The sequence below is a fragment of the Tasmannia lanceolata genome, unplaced genomic scaffold (genome assembly GCF_043159265.1).
Source record: "Tasmannia lanceolata isolate RefF3 unplaced genomic scaffold, GAP_Taslan_0.1 ptg000005l, whole genome shotgun sequence".
NCBI lineage: Eukaryota > Viridiplantae > Streptophyta > Magnoliopsida > Canellales > Winteraceae > Tasmannia > Tasmannia lanceolata.
In genome coordinates, this window is record NW_027518682.1 from 5,902,142 (window position 1) to 5,920,997 (window position 18,856).

General features: G+C 38.6%; 1 long non-coding RNA gene across 1 annotated transcript in view; it reads right to left on the reverse strand.

Moving 5' to 3' along the window:
- LOC143876515 (uncharacterized) overlaps nucleotides 1-15,415 on the reverse strand; it is a 30,963-nt gene extending 15,548 nt beyond the window's left edge. Inside the window, exons 1-2 of the long non-coding RNA XR_013250407.1 lie at nucleotides 15,256-15,415; nucleotides 14,672-14,784 (exon numbers count right to left, since the gene is read on the reverse strand). This is a non-coding gene — a long non-coding RNA (uncharacterized LOC143876515). The remainder of the gene's footprint in view (nucleotides 1-14,671; nucleotides 14,785-15,255) is intronic.
- Between the last annotated feature and the right edge of the window lie 3,441 nt (nucleotides 15,416-18,856).

The window sequence follows — 18,856 nt, forward strand, 5'->3', positions numbered from 1 at the left end:
TGAAGGGAAACCCGTACCTTGATCGTGCAAGGCATCGTCCCCGGTCTCCTTCGTGAAGGAGTTTCAAAGAAATGCAAAAGAAATAGCTACAAGAACGATTGGAAAAACAACCCTTCGGCAACAAGAGAAAATTTCCAGATAGGGAAATTAGAGTGAGATTAGGGGAAAAGATAGGCATAAAAGACAAGAAGACAGAGGGAAAATATTAGGCTAATGATCAAAGTTCTGACCAAGGTCATTATGTAGTTACGGGATATTCCACCCAGCCCATAGATTACCTTAGAATCTGAGTTCCAAGCAAGGCATATGGTTCGTTACTAGATATTTTATCAAGCCCATCAATTACCTGAGGATCCGAATTGTTAGTGAGGCTTATAGGTAGTAATGAAATATTTTACGTAACACATGGATCACACTGAGTATGTCAGTTATAAGGAAGGTCGATAGGTCATTACGCGATATTTCACTCATCTCATCAATTACTTGAGGGTCGTAATTCATAGTAAGCTGATCAAAGACATGAAGATCGCTGTGAATGATTTAGACTGATTCATCTGATTTGATTGATATGAGCCGAGGAAATCGCCCGGTGATTGGATTTGGAAGGAGGTTATTTTCAGTTGAGAAAATTTACCTAGTTAGCTTGACCATCCCCTTACGCTATAAACGAGTAAGCTAAACAAAGACAAATTGATGAGAATAAACACTCTAAAACTACTCAAAAGGGTTGGAATTTCCCACATGGTAAAAGGCCAGGCTTAGGTATCATGGCGACTCGTCAGTGTGCTGGGTCCTCGTGCTCAACCTAAAGAAGTTGGATGGGCAATCAAATACCTAAGGATTTGAGTCATGAGCATAGCCGATAGGTCGTTACGGGATATTTCACCCAGCCCATCGATTACCTAAGTATCTGAATTCTAGGCCCAATACGTCGTTACTGGATATTTCACCTAACCCATCGATTGGCTGAGAATCTGCGCTCTGAATAATTCTGACGGGTCTTTAAAAAATATTTCACCAAGCCCATTGATTACGGGGAGATCGAAAATTAGGAGTAAGAGGGATAGGTCTCTATGTGATAATTAGTCGAAGACCTTCTGAAATAATCTAGACCGATCGATCTTATGTCATAGATAAGAGTCTAGAACATTTTCCAAGGATCGGCCTACCACTGCCCTATCTCTAGCTCCTAGTTTCCCAATGCTGGAACTTAATACCACCTCCTTTCTCTCCACCGTTCCTCATCTCAATCCTCTCCTCATATTTGTTTGAATCGGTGCTACAATAACTTCTCACCTCCTTTCCCATTTTCCTCCTCCAGATCCCAGGCTGAGAAGCTTGTTGTTCTCTCTGTTTCGCCACTTATTTACCAGTTGTCACAGCAGTCCTTCACCCCATTTTATTATCCTCTTATGCACCGAATTGCAGCCTCCACTTCTCCTCAATCTTTCCCTTTGTCGCATAATCTTTTCCCCTAATTTCCTTACCTAAACTCTCTCTTGTGGCTGGAACACTCTTTGCCAATCAGTGCTACATTTATTTCTCCAGCATCTCTTGGACACTCCTCGACCAAGAGGTCGTTACATGGTCAAAACTTGCACGATCAAGCTAGGGGTTCCAATACATCTTTAATTCATTCAAGCCAACCCAATTTCTATCAAATTTATATAACACTAATTTGCCTATATCGGTCCCCATCTTTATCACCCTTAGCTCCATACCCTACAACAAACACCCATTAAACATACAAATCACAACCCCTACCTTTCTTGGCATAGATAAGTAGTTTACAATGAATTTGTGACCCGTTTGACAGGATAAAATACCTACATATGTCCAAGAAAGCTAAGGGGTTATGGCTTCAGTGTGTGGATGTATGGAGAGTAAGGGACTGAGTGCGATGAAGATGGGGCTGGTAAAAGCAAATAAGTGGAGAAAGTAGGAAATATGAAAGTACGTCTTTTTCGTGAGGGAGTTTCAAATAGATGCTAAAGAAATAGCTACAACAACAATTGGAAAAGGGACCCTTCAGCAACAAGAGAAAATTTTCAGATAGGGAAATTCAAGTGAGATTAGGGGAAAAGATACGCGTAAAAGACAAGGAGATAGAAGGGAAATATTGGGCTAATGATCAAACTTCTGACCAAGGTCATTAGGTAGTTACGGGATATTCCATCCAGCCCATAATTTACCTAAGAATTTGATTTCCTAGCAAGGCATATAGTTCGTTACTAGATATTTTATCAAGCCCATCAATTACCTGTGGATCTGAATTGTTAGTGAGGCTTATAGGTAGTAATGAAATATTTTACCTAGCAAGGTCGATAGGTCGTTACGCGATATTTCACTCATCTCATCGATTACTTGAGGATCGTAATTCTTAATAAGCTGATCAAAGACATGAAGATCGTTGTGAATGATATAGACCGATTCATTTGATTTGATTGATATGAGTAGACGAAATTGCCCGACGATTGGTTTTCGACGAAGGAGGTTAGTTTTAGTTGAGAAAATTTGCCTTGATTAGCTTGACCATCCTTAAGCTAAAAAAGTGTAAGCTAAATACGGAGAAATTGGTGAGAATAAACACTCTAAAACTACTTAAAAGGGTTGGAATTTCTACCATGGTAAAAGGCCGGGCTTAGGTATCGCGGTGACTCCCCAGTGTGTTGGGTCCACGTGCTCAGCCTAAAGAAGTTGGATGGGCAATCGAATACCTAAGGATTTGAGTCATGAGCATAGCCAGTAGGTCGTTACTAGGGCTGCAAATGAACCGACCCGGCTCGCGAACATGTTTCGGTTCGGCTCGTTAAAAGCTCAGCTCGGGCTCGTTCGTTTACTAAACGAGCCGAACCCGAGCCCAAAAAGTAGGCACGCCAAAATAAACGAGCCAAACTTGAGCTATGTATAGTTCGGCTCGGAAAAGCTCGTGAGCTTTTTAGGCTCGGTTCATAAACGAGCTGAGCCAACCCGAGCTTTAAAGCTTGGATTATGTTTGTTTTTTATATATAAAATAAAAGAACGTGGGTTGTTTATTACAAATGACGGTTTGGCCTAGTAGTTAAGGCACTGGATTTAGAGGGATCTTGTGTTCAAATCCCATAGATGTATGTTTTTATCATTCTTGAGACGAGCCGAACCGAGCCCGAGCTGAGCTTTCTATACTATTTCAAAATCCGAGCCGAGCCGAGCTTTTTCGAAAACTAAACGAGCCGAGCCGAACACGAGCTTCTTAAAAACTAAACGAGCCGAGCCCGAACACCCCAAAGCTCAGCTCGGCTCGGCTCATTTACAGCCCTAGTCGTTACGGGATATTTCACCTAGCACATCGATTACCTAAGTATCTGAATTCTAGGGCCAATAAGTCGTTACGGGATATTTCACCCAGCCCATCGATTACCTAAGTATCTGAATTCTAGGGCCAATAAGTCGTGACGGGATATTTCACCTAACCCATCTATTGGCTGAGAATCTGAGCTATGAGTAAGTCTGACGGGTCATTAAAAAATAATTCACCAAGCCCATCGATTACAGGAGGATCGAAAATTATGATTAAGGGCGATAGGTCCCTATGAGATAATTACTCGAAGACCTTCTGAAACAATCTAGACCGATCGAGCTAGGGGGTTCCAATCAGTGCATAATCTTTTCCCCTAATTTCCTTACCTAAACTCTCTCTTGTGGCTGGAACACTCTTTGCCAATCAGTGCTACATTTATTTCTCCAGCATCTCTTGGACACTCCTCGACCAAGAGGTCGTTACAAGGTCAAAACATGCAAGATCAAGCTAGGGGGTTCCAATACATCTTTAATTCAATCAAGCCAACCCAACTTCTATCAAATTTATATAAAACTAATTTGCCTATACCGGTCCCCATCTTTATCACCCTTAGCTCCATACCCTACAACAAACATCCATTAAACATACGAATCACAACCCCTACTTTTCTTGGCATAGATAAGTGTTTTACAATGAATTTTTGACTCGTTTGACAGGATAAAATACCTAAATATGTCCAAGAAAGCGTTGGAATTTGCCCCTGGTAAAAGGCAGGGCTTAGGTAACGTGGCAACTCGTCAGTGTGCGGGGTCCACGTGCACAGCCTAAAGAAGTTGGATGGGAAATCGAATACCTAAGGATTTGAGTCATGAGCATAGCCAATAAGTGGAAAAAGTATCAAATATGAAAGTAGGTTTCGAAGAATGAAACAAAGATGAAGGGAAACCCATACCTTGATCGTGCAAGGTTTCGACCCTGGTCTTCTTTGTGAGGAAGTTTCAAAGAGATGCTAAAGAAATAGCTACAACAACAATTGGAAAAGGGACCCTTAAGCAAAAAAAAAAAAATTTCAGATAGGGAAATTAGTGTGAGATTAGGGGAAAAGATACGCGTAAAAGACAAGTAGACAGAAGGGAAATATTGGGCTAATGATCAAACTTCTGAACAAGGTCATTAGGAAGTTACGGGATATTCCATCCAGCTCATAAATTACCTAAGAATCTGAGTTCCAAGCAAGGCATATAGTTCGTTACTAGATATTTTATGAAGCCCATCAATTACTTGAGGATCTGAATTGTTAGTGAGGCTTATAGGTAGTAATGAAATATTTTACCTAACCTATCGATCACATTGAGTATGTGAGTTATAAGGAAGGTCCATAGGTCGTTACGCGATATTTCACTTATCTCATCGATTAGTTGAGGATCGTAATACTTAGTAAGCTAATCAAAGACATGAAGATCGATGTGAATGATTTAGACCGATTCATCTAATTTGATTGATATGAGTCGAGGAAATCGGCCGGCGATTGGATTTGGACGATGGAGGTTAGTTTTAGTTGAGAAAATTCACCTTGATTAGCTTGACCATCCTTAAGCTACAAACGAGTAAGCTAAACACGGAGAAATTGGTGAGAATAAACACTCTAAAACTACTTAAAAGGGTTGGAATTTCTCCTTCGTAAAAGGCAGGGCTTAGGATCGTGGCGACTCGTCAGTGTGCTGGGTCCACGTGCTCAGCCTAAAGAAGTTAGATGGGCAATCGAATACCTAAGGATTTGAGTCATGAGCATAGCCAATAGGTCGTTACGGGATATTTCACCCAGCCCATCGATTACCTAAGTATCTGAATTCTAGGGCCAATAAGTCGTTACGGGATATTTCACCTAACCCATTGATTGGCTGAGAATCTGAGCAATGAGTAATTCTGACGGGTCATTAAAAAATAATTCACCAAGCCCATCGATTACGGGAGGATCGAAAATTATGAGTAAGGGCGATAGGTCCGTATGAGATAATTAGTCGGAGACCTTCGGAAATAATCTAGAACGATCGATCTTATTTCATAGATAAGAGTCTAGAACATTTTCCAATGATCGGCCTACCACAGCCCAATCTCTAGCTCCTAGTTTCCCAATGCTGGATATTACAACCGCCTCCTTTCTCTCCACCGTTCCTCATCTCAGTCCTCTCCTCATATTCGTTTCAATCGGTGCTACAATAACTTCTCACCTCCTTTCCCATTTTCCTCCTCCAGATCCCTGGCTGAGAAGCTTGTTGTTCTCTCTGTTTCGCCACTTATTTACCAGTTGTCACAGCAGTCTTTCACCCCATTTTATTATCCTCTTATGCAGCGAATTGCAGCCTCCACTTCTCCTCAATCTTTCCCTTTGTCGCATAATATTTTCCCCTAATTTCCTCACCTGAACTCTCGCTTGTGGCCGGAACACTCCATTTACCAATCAGTGCTGCATTTATTTCTCCAGCATCTCTTGGACACTCCTCGACCAAGAGGTCGTTACATGGTCAAAACTTGCACGATCAAGATAGGGGTTCCAACACATCTTCACTTCATTCCAGCCAACCCTATTTCTATCAAATTTATATAACACTAATTTGCCCATACCGGTCCCCATCTTTATCACCCTTAGCTACATACCCTACAACAAACATCTATTAAACATACAAATCACAACCCCTACCTTTCTTGGCATAGATAAGTATTTTACAATGAATTTTTGACTCGTTTGCCAGGATAAAATACCTTTATATGTCCAAGTAAGCTAAGGGGTTATGGCTTGAGTGTGTAGATGTATGGAGAGTAAGGGACTGAGTGTGATGAACATGGGGCTGGTAAAAGCAAATAAGTGGAGAAAGTATCAAATATGAAAGTAGGTTTCGAAGAATGAAATAAAGATGAAGGGAAACCCGTACCTTGATCGTGCAAGGCTTCGACCCTGGTCTTCTTCGTGAGGGAGTTTCAAAAAGATGCTAAAGAAATAGCTACAGCAATAATTGGAAAATGGACCCTTCGGCAAAAAGGGAAAATTTTCAGATAGGGAAATTAGAGTGAGATTAGGTGAAAAGATACGCGTAAAAGACAAGGAGACAGAAGGGAAATATTGGGCTAATGATCAAACTTCTGACCAAGGTCATTAGGTAGTTACAGGATATTCCATCCAGCCCAGAAATTACCTAAGAATCTGAGTTCCAAGCAAGGCATATAGTTCGTTACTAGATATTTTATGAAGCCCATCAATTACCTGAGGATCTGAATTGTTAGTGAGGCTTATAGGTAGAAACGAAATATTTTACCTAACCCATGGATCACATTGAGTATGTGAGTTATAAGAAAGGTCCATAGGTCGTTACGCGATATTTCACTTATCTCATCGATTACTTGAGGATCGTAATTCTTAGTAAGCTCATCAAAGACATGAAGATCGATGTGAATGATTTAGACAGATTCATCTAATTTGATTGATATGAGTCGAGGAAATCGCCCGGCGATTGGATTTGGACGATGGAGGTTAGTTTTAGTCGAGAAAATTTACCTTGATTAGCTTGACCATCCTTAAGCTATAAACGAGTAAGCTAAACAAGGAGAAATTAGGGAGAATAAACACTCTAAAACTACTTAAAAGGGTTGGAATTTCCCCCTGGTAAAAGGCAGGGCTTATGTATCGTGGCGACTCGTCAGTGTGCTGGGTCCACGTGCACAGCCTAAAGAAGTTGGATGGGCAATCGAATACCTCAGGATTTGAGTCATGAGCATAGCCGATAGGTCGTTACGGGATATTTCACCTCGAGCTTTTCGTCGTAGTTTAAGCCATGTACTATCTGTGACATTATCTGGTCCGGAGGGAATTCGGACTATATTTGGGCCATCAAACCCTTAAATTTCAAGAAGAGTAGCAGAATTTGAGTGAAAGTCATCCCAAATGGGTTGCTTACCTGCAAGAGATAAATTTCACAATAAAACACAAGTCCGAGGTGCAGAATATGGTAGTTGTCATGATGTCATGTCATGTCCTTAATGGGTAGCCCTCCATTTAAAGTGTTAGCAGCAATATGTAATAAGAGTTTTTTAGAAAAGAAGAAAAGGTTTTCTAGTTATTTGGCAAGAATTTTACTTCTTGTTCTTCCTCCGCAATTCAAATTCTTCCTCCGCAACTCAAAGGATTGAGTTAGTCAATCCGAACGGTATAAAAGATGGCTCATTTTGTTCCGTGTAATACGACCATATACGCGAGTCGCATAGTCAACCTTTATTTCGCAGAGCATTTTCGTCATCATAGAATACCATATTACGTCTGATAGGGACACTAAGTTTTTGAGCCATTTTGGCAGTCTTTGGAAGAAGTTTGGAACCGACTTAAAGTTTAGCTACCCTTACCATCCGCGAACTAATGGTCAAACAGAGGTAGTTAACAAGACCGCTCGGGAATTTGTTGCGAAGTAGCGTCAAGAGCTTGGGAAGTTTGGATTCGATCATCCCTAAGATTGAGTTTGAATTCAACTTAATGATGAACCACTCCACTAGATTTTCGCCTTTTGAGATCGTCTATGGAAGCAATCCACATGGGCCGTCAGATCTTCTTCCCTTACCCAATGGGGACCACATTAAGCAAGGGGACCACAACCATTGGCAGCTACTATGAAGCCACATGGCATGCCACATCAGCTTCCAGACAGCCATGAGCAGGCAAGAAGGACAAGTGGCAGCAAGGGATTCGCTCAAGGCCGCTACCTCCCCCTACAAATAAAGGTGAGGGGTCTCATTTTGAGCACTTTTTAGATTTGGAAATTTTCATCTTCTCCTCATGGAGACAGTTCTTGGTGTTAGAAGAGAGCTTGAAGAAGAGGACTCGAGAGAGAGTAGAGGAGAAATTCCTAGGGAGAGTGAGGCCTTTCATTTCCATCTTTCTTTCAGATTGAATGTAACGAGTCTTCTTCTTTTAGTCTAGTCTAGTTCCTATTACTACCTTACTGGAAATCAAATATTGTAGTGTCTGTTTTCTTCCAAAATTTTCTCCTATTTCCATAGTTATGTTCTGCATATTTCTTTCCTTTAGAACATATAGAGTGGCAAAGATGATCTACCTACTTATGTTGACTATGGATAAAGATTAATAATCAAGATCACTATGAAGCATTAAGACTTGGTTATTTGTCTGTGAACATTTAACTCTCAGGCTTGATATTTCCATTTTACTGTCCAATATGATATAGATCTATTCGTACAAAATTCCATCCTTACTTCCTATCTATTTTCTACAACTGTGCATACATAGTAGTTGTGTACTCCTTGTGACGTCTTCACCTTCGTGCTAAGGATCGTTTCTATCTAAGATATTCCAAAAAGAGATAGAATCGGACGCTTGTAGAACATCATTTTAGTATCAATTAAGGACTGTTGCAACACAGTTCTAATACACGTTGTTCTTATAGAACCACTTGAATCCAGTTCTTTAAGTTCTATGATGAATAAGATCTGAAATAAATAAATAATAATAAGCCATTCAAAAAAAAAAGATCTGAAATAAGAAACTAGAGATCTGCCATCGTTTAACAGATTCACAAAGGTTTTAACTCCAGAATGAGTCTTAAATAGATCTGGTCACTTTTCATGGTGGAAAGCTATTTCTCAACTTTCCTTTCAATTGTTTCTCGGAATTCTCATTATTGAACGTTAGCCAAAGCCTTAATCTCAGTTCCTGGCCAAATCTCTTTTGATCTTGAGTAGATCCGTTAAGACTTCAATCATGATCTACATCACATCGTTGGCACTAATAAGCAAGGATCTATGAAATTCTTCGATCCCTTTTCTCTCCAAGAACTCATCTCTCTCGTCTCCATTCTTCTTCTTTGAACAATGATTATCAGAAGCTACATACCATATTGCATTGTTTAGCAAAATACCAAATGGGCTTCTTCTATTTGTTCTCATCTCCTATCACCGTGTACTGACATTTTCATTTTCAATACCAAAATCCACAAAAATCAGAAACTACATACCATATTGCATTGTTTAGCAAAATACCAAATGGGCTTCTTCTATTTGTTCTCATCTCCTATCACCGTGTACTGACATTTTCAATACCAAAATCCACAAAAATCCATTGGAAAATGCACTGTAGCCTCAACTGCTCTTTTGATCTACCTCATTTTCAGCATAAATCTCCTAAATCTCAACATATTTGAAGTTCTTCTGTTCCTATTATCTCCAATAACTCATCTCTTATTCTTCTTCCACTAAAAATGATTATCGGCAATTGCATACCATATTGCATTGTTTGGCAAAATACAAAGTGGGATTCTTCCATTTCTTCTCGTCTCCCATCTGTGTACCGATATTATCAGTACCAAAATGCTCCACAAACCATTGGAAATTGCTCTTCAGCATACAGCTGCACTTTCAATCTACCTCATTTTCAGCCTAAATCTCAACATATTTGTACTAGTTGTGCATGTATATCCGATTCCAAAAAAGATTTGGATCATTATTAGGAATTTTTTCATCATACAAATTTTCTAACCAAAGATATTTCATGAAATCTATACTTATATATAAAACTGGATGTGGTACGCTGAGGGTGTGCCACGTGGCACCCCCTTTGCAAGAGCCATCCTATATATGCCACGTGGCACCCCCTTTGCAAGAGCCATCCTATATATGCCACGTGGCACCCCCTCTATAACAGCCATCCTATATATGCCACGTCCCTTCAGAAAAGACGCATATGAAACGTCAACCCTTTACAAATCGATTTAATCCCACACATATCTCTGTTTTTAAGCTCTTTCAGAAAAGACGCATATGAAACGTAAAACGTTTATGTTGGTCAGTTTTAGAAAAGACCCATTAAACCCCTTTGCACCCTCCCGAATCATTTAATTACTTAAATCTCTCTCTCTGAAATCATTTGTCCCCTCTATATTCCTCCTTTCTTCTTCCATCCCTCTCTTTCCCTCTTTCCTCCTTCCCTAAACCTGTGGCAGGAAAGCCCATCCCAGCGAGATGGTTATCAAAGTTTCTGGTTTCATTGAAGTTTCTTTTGGTTCGTAAGGTAAGAAATGCAACTTTTGCTGTTTACTTAGATCTTAAATTTACAGCTGAATGTGTGCCCATTTTTCCATATCCATTTTTTTATATTCTGCATCTTATTTTTTCCTATTCATATTGACATTCTACTCTCACGAAAACCTCTCTCTCTCTCTCTTAGGTTTTCCTTTCCTCGTGCGATTTCCGGCAATTGCTGTGTTGCTTATGGTGAATGGTGTAAACCCATCTTACTAGAGTAAAAAGACAAAGTAACAATTATTTTAAACTGTTCTTTACATTTTTTTCACAATCTGTTTTTTTTTTGTGCAGATTTTACATCAATTTGTAGAAATGTAGGTATTCAACTATCTAAAATCTATCCATCTACAGGGGTTCTTTGGATTTGCTACTCAATTTGGGGCATGATTTGATTGTTGCAATGGATGCCACCTAATGTGCGGTTCATTCTTATGTGCAAGAAGGAGCATTGATTTTGGATTGGGTCGAATGAGGAATATGTAGACTTTTCTATGCTAATCTTTTTGTTTTTTTTTTTTTTGTCTCTTAAAGATATTTTTTACCTTGCAGGATTGTGATCATTATGTTGTTAACCTGCGGGGTTCTTTGTGTCTTTTTTATTTTAATTCTACGACTAAAGGCTATAAAATGCTAATGTTATGTGTTCGAGAGAATGCCCGAGAGAAACATGTCCTGTTGGAATGAAGCGATTTTTTTTCCAGATGTAAAAAAAAGAATGATCAAACATGCTAAAAACAGAAACGTTTACAATTCTTTTGTTAAAATTTTCATATAGTGTAGAGAGTTTTAAATATAGTTTAGCAAGTTCTGAAATTTTCACCCTGTGATGAGTTCATTTCTTCTCTTACCGGGACAGATACTCTGTTTTTATTCTGATTTCTTTTTGTGTGTTTGCTGTTTCATGTTTGTTTTTGGCTAGCCATTGTCAAACTGAACGGCATGCAAGCTTTGGACTGTGACACTACTTTCCATCTATACTCTTACAACCATCTCTCTCTTTTGTTCTTCTACTTGACGCATTAATGAAATGGAACCTTCCTCGCATTATTTCTTTTTCTTCTTCCCTTGAATGATATGACTTATGAGAGTGTGCTGTTGACACTTCTATTTAGATTGTAATAATTTTGGTTCTTTTACATCCATGATACTTAAATGGAAGGCAACAGTTATGGTTTGCATGTATACTATTTCTGATCTCTCCAGGTAATAGTTGAATATCTTCAGCACGTTACCTGAACTCAAAAGGTGCCTAATGGGATTGATTTGCTATTTCTGATTGAGTATGCGAGTGTTCTATATCAGGCTGTGCTCCTCATTGAATGTTTCAGCATGGTGCTGTTCATGCAATTTGCAAAAAAATACATATGAAATCTGAAATGTCAGTCAACTTGAAGCACTCAAGAAATTACATCGGTGGCAAGACTTTGGTTGGACGTGTTTGCCGAACAACTTTTTCGCGTTTTTGTTGCTTCCTCATTCACTGACACCTAAAAAAATAGGCGCAAACCATTTTAATAATTGTTACCGAACACACCCTAATCGTTTCTATCTCATTTTCGGTTGACGCCAATGGTGGAGTTAAATAGTTGCTACAATAAAAGCAGCCGTTAGTTTAATTGATGGAGATCTTTCTATATGCGAAATCGTTTCTGATTCGCCCTCTCATGCACTTTTATAAAGTTAATTTCGTTTCCTACTCTTAGTAAAATTAACAATTAAAATTATAAAACATATGTCAAGATGCACCTGCTTTGTTCCCAGTCTCCTACACTCCTCGACCATAAATGGTTGTGAAGATAGTGGAGAAAATATCCACCTAATCTATTAGTCTATAGTTAAGTAATATATATCAAGGTTATTATAAACTCAAATTCTTATTTAAATTTTATAATTAACTATAGATCTCCTCTCTTTTTTCTAATTATGTATTTCCATTATATTTTTTTCCAACAGTTTTCATCCTAATTTTCTTCATTACGTATTCCATTAATATATATGTAAAAAGGAATCCTAGATAACGTGGGTGAGCCACCTCTGGCACCCTTACTCAAAAAACGTATAACTCTCTCTATACGTGATATATTTCGATTGTAGATATCTCAAGTTTTTAGCAAAATTGTTTCTATTACTCAATATCCCACGTATTTTAGCAAAATTGTTTCTATTTATTGGAGAAAAAATCTCCACTATGTCCCACGATTTTAGCAAAATTGTTTCTATTACTCAATATCCCACAATTTAGCAAAATTGTTTCTATTTATTGGAGAAAAATTCTCCACGCCGTCCCATGATTATAGCAAAATTGTTTCTATTACTCAATATTCCACATACTTAAGCAAAATTGTTTCTATTACTCAATATCCCACGTACTTCCGGCAATTGCTGTGTTGCTTATGGTGAATGGTGTAAACCCATCTTACTAGAGTAAAAAGAATGAATTTTTTTTCCAGATGTAAAAAAAAGAATGATCAAACATGCTAATTTTAAAAAAGCTGAATGTGGGGAGCTGAGGCTGCTCCACGTGTCAGCCCCTCCTCTATCCCGCAATTTTAGAAAACCCTAATCTCCAAAAGACTCTCTCTCTCTCTCTCTCTCTCTCTCTCTCTCTCTCTCTCTCTCTCTCTCTCTCTCAGCCCCATCGCTGCCCTTTGTCATCCCTAACTTCTTCTCTCCGCTTCTCACACAGAACCTCCATCTCTCTCATCCCCATCGCTGCCCTTTCCCTGACCCCAACTCTCTATTGACCCATTCCCTCCAAACCCTAATCTGAAATTCCTTTTTTTTTCCTTCCTGATTTTAGATAGCTTTTGGGTTAGTTTTCTTCTATATTTTAACTATGGATGGTTTTGTTTCAGCAGCAACAACAAATCAGATTAGAGAGCAGAGGATCAGTCATTTCGAAGAAATCAAAAAAGAGCTCCTTGTATAGAATCATGCAAGTTTTTTTTAAAGATACCTTACCTTTGCGCCAAGGCTCGCCCTCTCCTAATATACTAAAATAATAGTTTTAGCAAAGAAACTTAAACAAATGTTTTATTGCTTTACTTTTAGACTTAAAATTCTAAATAAAGAGGACTTCTTAACATGTGTAATGATATGCCTAGAATAAGTGGATAGAATGGTGGTACTGTTGTGTGCTGGATTTCATTCCTTATTTTTGTTTCCATTTCCATGGTTTATAATGCATTTTTATTAACAGTTTTATTTTTCTTTATTAACGAAAGCATGGAGATATTTTTAATTTTAAAGCATATTTTTTCCTCACCCCGTGCATCGCACGGGTCTGCAACTAGTTCAATAAAATAATTTAAGAACATAAAGTAAGGTATTACAATCTTCAACTATCAGATAGCAACTGACGACCATAGCAATGAAAACAAAATAAGAGAAATAAAACAAAACCCAACAACTAGAATACCAACAAATTAATAGAACATAAAAACACCAATCAAATATTAACTAAGAAAAAATAAAAGGGAAAAGGACATAAATTAAACAATAAAAGGATAAAAAACCCAAGGTAGAAACCGAAAGAAAAGCATACCAGCATATAAAACCACCCATAAAAACACACAGAGACGAAAAGAAACCCTCACCTGATACTATTCCCATCAACTTCAAATGCATTCGCCTTTAATCGAAGCTTCATGAACCTTTTTTTTTAATGGTCACAGCCTCATTAACTTCATCCCCCAAAAAAAATGAAAAATAAAAATATCAGGGCCTTAAAAACCTTGATTCTAAGTGAACCAGATGTTTAAGGTCATGGTTATTGCTCCCACTTTTCCCACCAAATGAAAAAAAAGGCGTATTTTGAAAATTCAACAATGTGCATTTTATACGTGCATATTTTTTAAGGAAAAAGTTGTGAAAAAAGTTAATTGTAGCTTTGGAAGGAAAGGAGGATTTATCTTTTTTGGGTTTTCATTTTTTTTTTTGGTAACGAAGGGTGTCCCCACCCCCTTCGGGGGTAGGACTATTTCCCTACGGATGAGCGCAATCACCCGGAAACCACGCGCATCGGGTAAGCAAGGGGGGATTCGAACGCTCGTCACTGGGGAGCAAACCCATGACTTTGCGCCAAAGAGCCACACCCTTCCGGGTTTTTTTATGTTTTCATTTATATCAGAAAAAGAAGATTTGTCTTTTTTGGGTTTTCATTTATATCAGAAAAAGAATGGTAAATAGGTAATGATGAGACGCATGGACGTGAGATTTTTTCTCTCTTTAGAAGAGAGGCTTTCATTAGAATAATAGATTAATAAAGAGATGAAAAGGTATATGTAGAGAACACAATGTGTTCCTAACCTGAATGATTCAATTAGCGTTGTCAAAAAAAAACCTTTAACCCTTGCTTTAATCCAAGCTACAATCTACACTGATTGATGCAACTTGTCCCTCACTGAAGATAGCAGCAATTTCTACATCAGACACAAGAAACAATAAGAAATCAAATGCATTTTCAGCCTCCACAAACAGATTTGAAGACGATGAGGAAAATAAAATAGTTGAAAACACAAAAAATCCAATTCAGAAACAATAGGTGTGTAAATGAGGACCCTAATAATCATAAATAAATTCTAATCCAACCCGAAATACACGAGGCGCTAGCCAGAAGAAGATCTGCATAAGCAAAATCTAAGATCCGAACCGATCTACAAACAAAACCATCAAACCACAAAATTCAAAACACGGATACTTAAAATCCGAAACGCTGAAAACCATCCGAACCTGCAAAAATGTGAAAAAGGAAATCGAGAGGACATGAATCTACAATCTCAAATACTATTCCGATCTAAAAACAAACCCTAAAATCCACAAGATCCGTAAAACCACAAACCCTAATACAAACCCCATATCCATAAAGAAAAGAACGAAGATCCGAAGCTTACCGACGTAATTGACGAGCGCGGACATGGATAATGCTGAAGAAAACCCTTGAATCCGAATTCGTACAGTTTCTTGACCAAAACCCTTCGTTGGAGAGGGAAAAAACCCCCTCTCTCTCTCTCTCTCTCTCTCTCTAAACAAACTCTCGAACGAGGGAAAATGGAAAGAAAATTTTGTCCCGCACAAATTAGAAAGTTTGCCTTACTAACGGCGTCAAAGTACCGTGGCAATTCTCTTTTAATCCCGGCCATTCCCTGACTAAGGGCGTCAAAGTACCGTTACAATTCTCTTTTAATCCCGGCCGTTCACGAAACAGTGCAAAAAAGGAAACTTCGGTTTGAAGTTTCAAAAGTAACACCGCAAGAAAAGCACGAAACAGAGTGTGTCAAACCCTGAATTTCGCGAAAGAGGGGGAAATTCGGTGTTTGACTGCATACTTAATCGTACTCGTGCAAACTGGGAAATGGTAAATTCGCACCCTTATGTAGGATAATTCGCACACCTTTAACGTGAATTGGCGTTAAAAAGCGTTAAAGTCAGCCACAAACCCTCCTATACAAGGGTGCGAATTTATCATCGCCCAAATTTTATTTGTTAAATGCAGGGCAGAATATCTAGAGGTGCAACTTTGGTCGGGCTCAACCCGAACCGACAGGTTCAACCCGAATTTGGCTCGGGTTGGGTTTGCATTTCCTCGGGTTTGGGTTGGGTTAGGATTGGAAAAGGCCACCCGATTTAATTTTGGGTTGGGTAAGGGTTGAGGCCTTGGCAACCCAACCCGTCCTCTAATTTTATCATGATTTTCTTTGGGTAATATTTTTTTCTTGTATTATTCTGTTTGGCCGTAGGTGAGCCCTTACCCGATTTCATGTTAGATGGGTTGGGTTAAGTTGAGATAATTAGGGGTGAATTGAGTTAGGGTTGACCATCCTCAACCCAAGGCTCGGGTTGGGTCGGTTTACTGTTGAGGTAATGCTATCTTGGGTTGGGCAAGGGTTGGCCTCAACCCTTGCCTAACCTAGCCAACCCTTGCCCAACCCAAGCCTTGAGTTGGGCAAGGGTTCCGCAAGGGTTTACCTTCCCCTCCGGAAGTTGTTTTATTTCAGGCCTCAGTTGGTTTTGATTTTGTTTAAATGAATCTCTTGTAGCTCATTTGAGTCTATTTTGTTCTTGCTGTTTTGCCCCCTTTTCTAGGTGGGTTTGCCTCTATGTTCTCATTGTAATACTTTTCGTATTCTAATATATCTAGTCTGGGTCTGCCTAACCCCAGCTTACCAATAAAAAAAAAAGGGTTGGCCTCAACCCAATCCAAGTATCCAACCCTTTTCGTATTCAGATCATGCGGGACCAAATGCATTGATCTGAACCATTCATTTCTTGGTCCCAACGTGGATAGTCTATCCCTAAATCTTCATCTTTAAATATCCCTACAAATTGGAGGGTTAGGATTGTCTTATGCAGGAGATTTTCAATATATAGGCCATCCATTTAGGGCCTAGTGGATGACGATTTTTATCACGAACCAGTGGATCCAATGAAAAATATCTGCAGAAGTACCACATTTCGGAATTGATGTAGTCACCTCTCTTCTTCGGGCCAACCCCTTCTAGTGTACCCCCTCTAGTGTATTCATGCCTACTCTTTTTATACTACAACATGAGAAAGAAAAGGGGGCGGATATATCATTTCCCTGTACTTTTTCCCAAATGGTATGGGTCCCACAGGCCACAACTTTGAGTAATAGAATTTGGGGAAAGAATATATTGGCCGCTTTTTTTTTACTTTGGACAACCCCACAAGCATAAAAGAGTTGTCATAAATAAACTAGAGGAGACTATCCCAAGTAAAAAAAGGGTTGTCAATGGGCCAGAGCCCAACTAAACTTTTGACAAAATAGAATGGGCCCGAATCCGGCCTAGCCCAATTTAATGTTACTTTTGTCCTAATTACCTTCTAAAATGGATGATTTTGGATCTACGTTGTGATTTACACATTTTAGTACTTCTTTAAAACATAATATTTTTCTTGTAGTGGCCATTAAAAAAAAAAAAAATTTATCGTGTGATCAGGTCAGGCATATATGGACCCATTTTTTGGTCTAAATCATACCCATTGAACCATTAAATTGGGAAATGATATATTCTCCCTCTTTTCTTACTTGGGACAACCCCTCTAGTTTAAAATAGTAGTCATAAATACAATAAGGTAATCAGTGGGACTGTCCCGAGTAAAAAAATGGGTGAATATATCACTTCCCCATTATCTATAGGGTAATCAGTGGGACTAAGTCGATCACAGGTTCGTGCAAAATATAAATCGCCTAAATACAAGTTCATTAGATTGTAAATTTTGGGTCCGATTAGCTTGCTTGTCTGGACCGTCTCACCCATTGGTGGAGGATCGGAGCTTGAATGCTCATCACTAACTCATACCCACACAAATGATACTCAAACTTCTTCTTGGGAAGGTGATTTCATTAGCTAATCTCTTGGAGGGTAAGAAATCATTCAAGTACTAGTACAAAATATTGGAAAAGCTCTTGAGGCTTGCCAGAGTTTAACACATGATGATCCATTATTTATTGCTTGTATAGATACTATTAGCCATATTTTCAAGGTCTGTATTGATTATATTACACTTGTCCCATAGATGGAGAACAAGGTGATCAATCTGGATTTCATTTAAATACTTTAGAATTAGCTTTCAGTGCATTTTTAACGGGTTTTCCTATATTTGCTAATAGAATTGTTGATTGATCAGCACTATGTTTACTTATTTCGGTTCACTGATTTAATTATTGCCATATCCCCTGTGAGAAAACGGTTCCTACACATATGTGTAGATAAGTTCTCTACACACTAGCTTAAAATACAGTGGGGGCCACATTATTTGGGTGATCCAAACCATTCATTTTCAAGGCCCTCATATAGATAGGGTGTCCATAAAAAATCAGATCCATAGGATCATCCTAACCATTCGAATTGTGGAGGCAAAAAATGGACTAATTTGTGAAGGTTTAAAGACATCCATTTTACCTCCACAAATCGTAAGGTTGGAATGATCTTATGGATCTGATTTTTTGTAGACACCCTATCTATGTGAGGGCCTTTAAAATGGATAGCTTGGATCACCCAAACAATGTGGGCCCCCACTGTATTTTAAGCTAGTATATAGAGAACTCTCTACACATATGTGTAGGAACCGTTTTCTCATCCCCTATATGCTCTATAAGTTTCTATTCATCTATAGAAGGTTCTTATTTGATCTTAGCTTCAATTTCCCGTATACGGGTGTATTTTTTCATATGTGATTTTCTTTTAATTTTGTGATAAACTTTGCTAAATGAAGAACTTGATCATGAAAGAGAGGGTATCCATATAACTATATAAGTTCTTCCATATGAATGTGGATAGATCCCATAGTCTCTAATAATCCTTCACTGCTAAGAAACATCACACGCTGTCGAATTTAAATAATTGATTATTTTTTTTAGGAAAGACCTTATCGCGTTGGCTCTATATTTGTCATTACCAATAATTAAAAAGAATGTTTGTTAATTTGGATGGTACATTTTTCAAATGATAGTGAAATGGACAGGTTAAT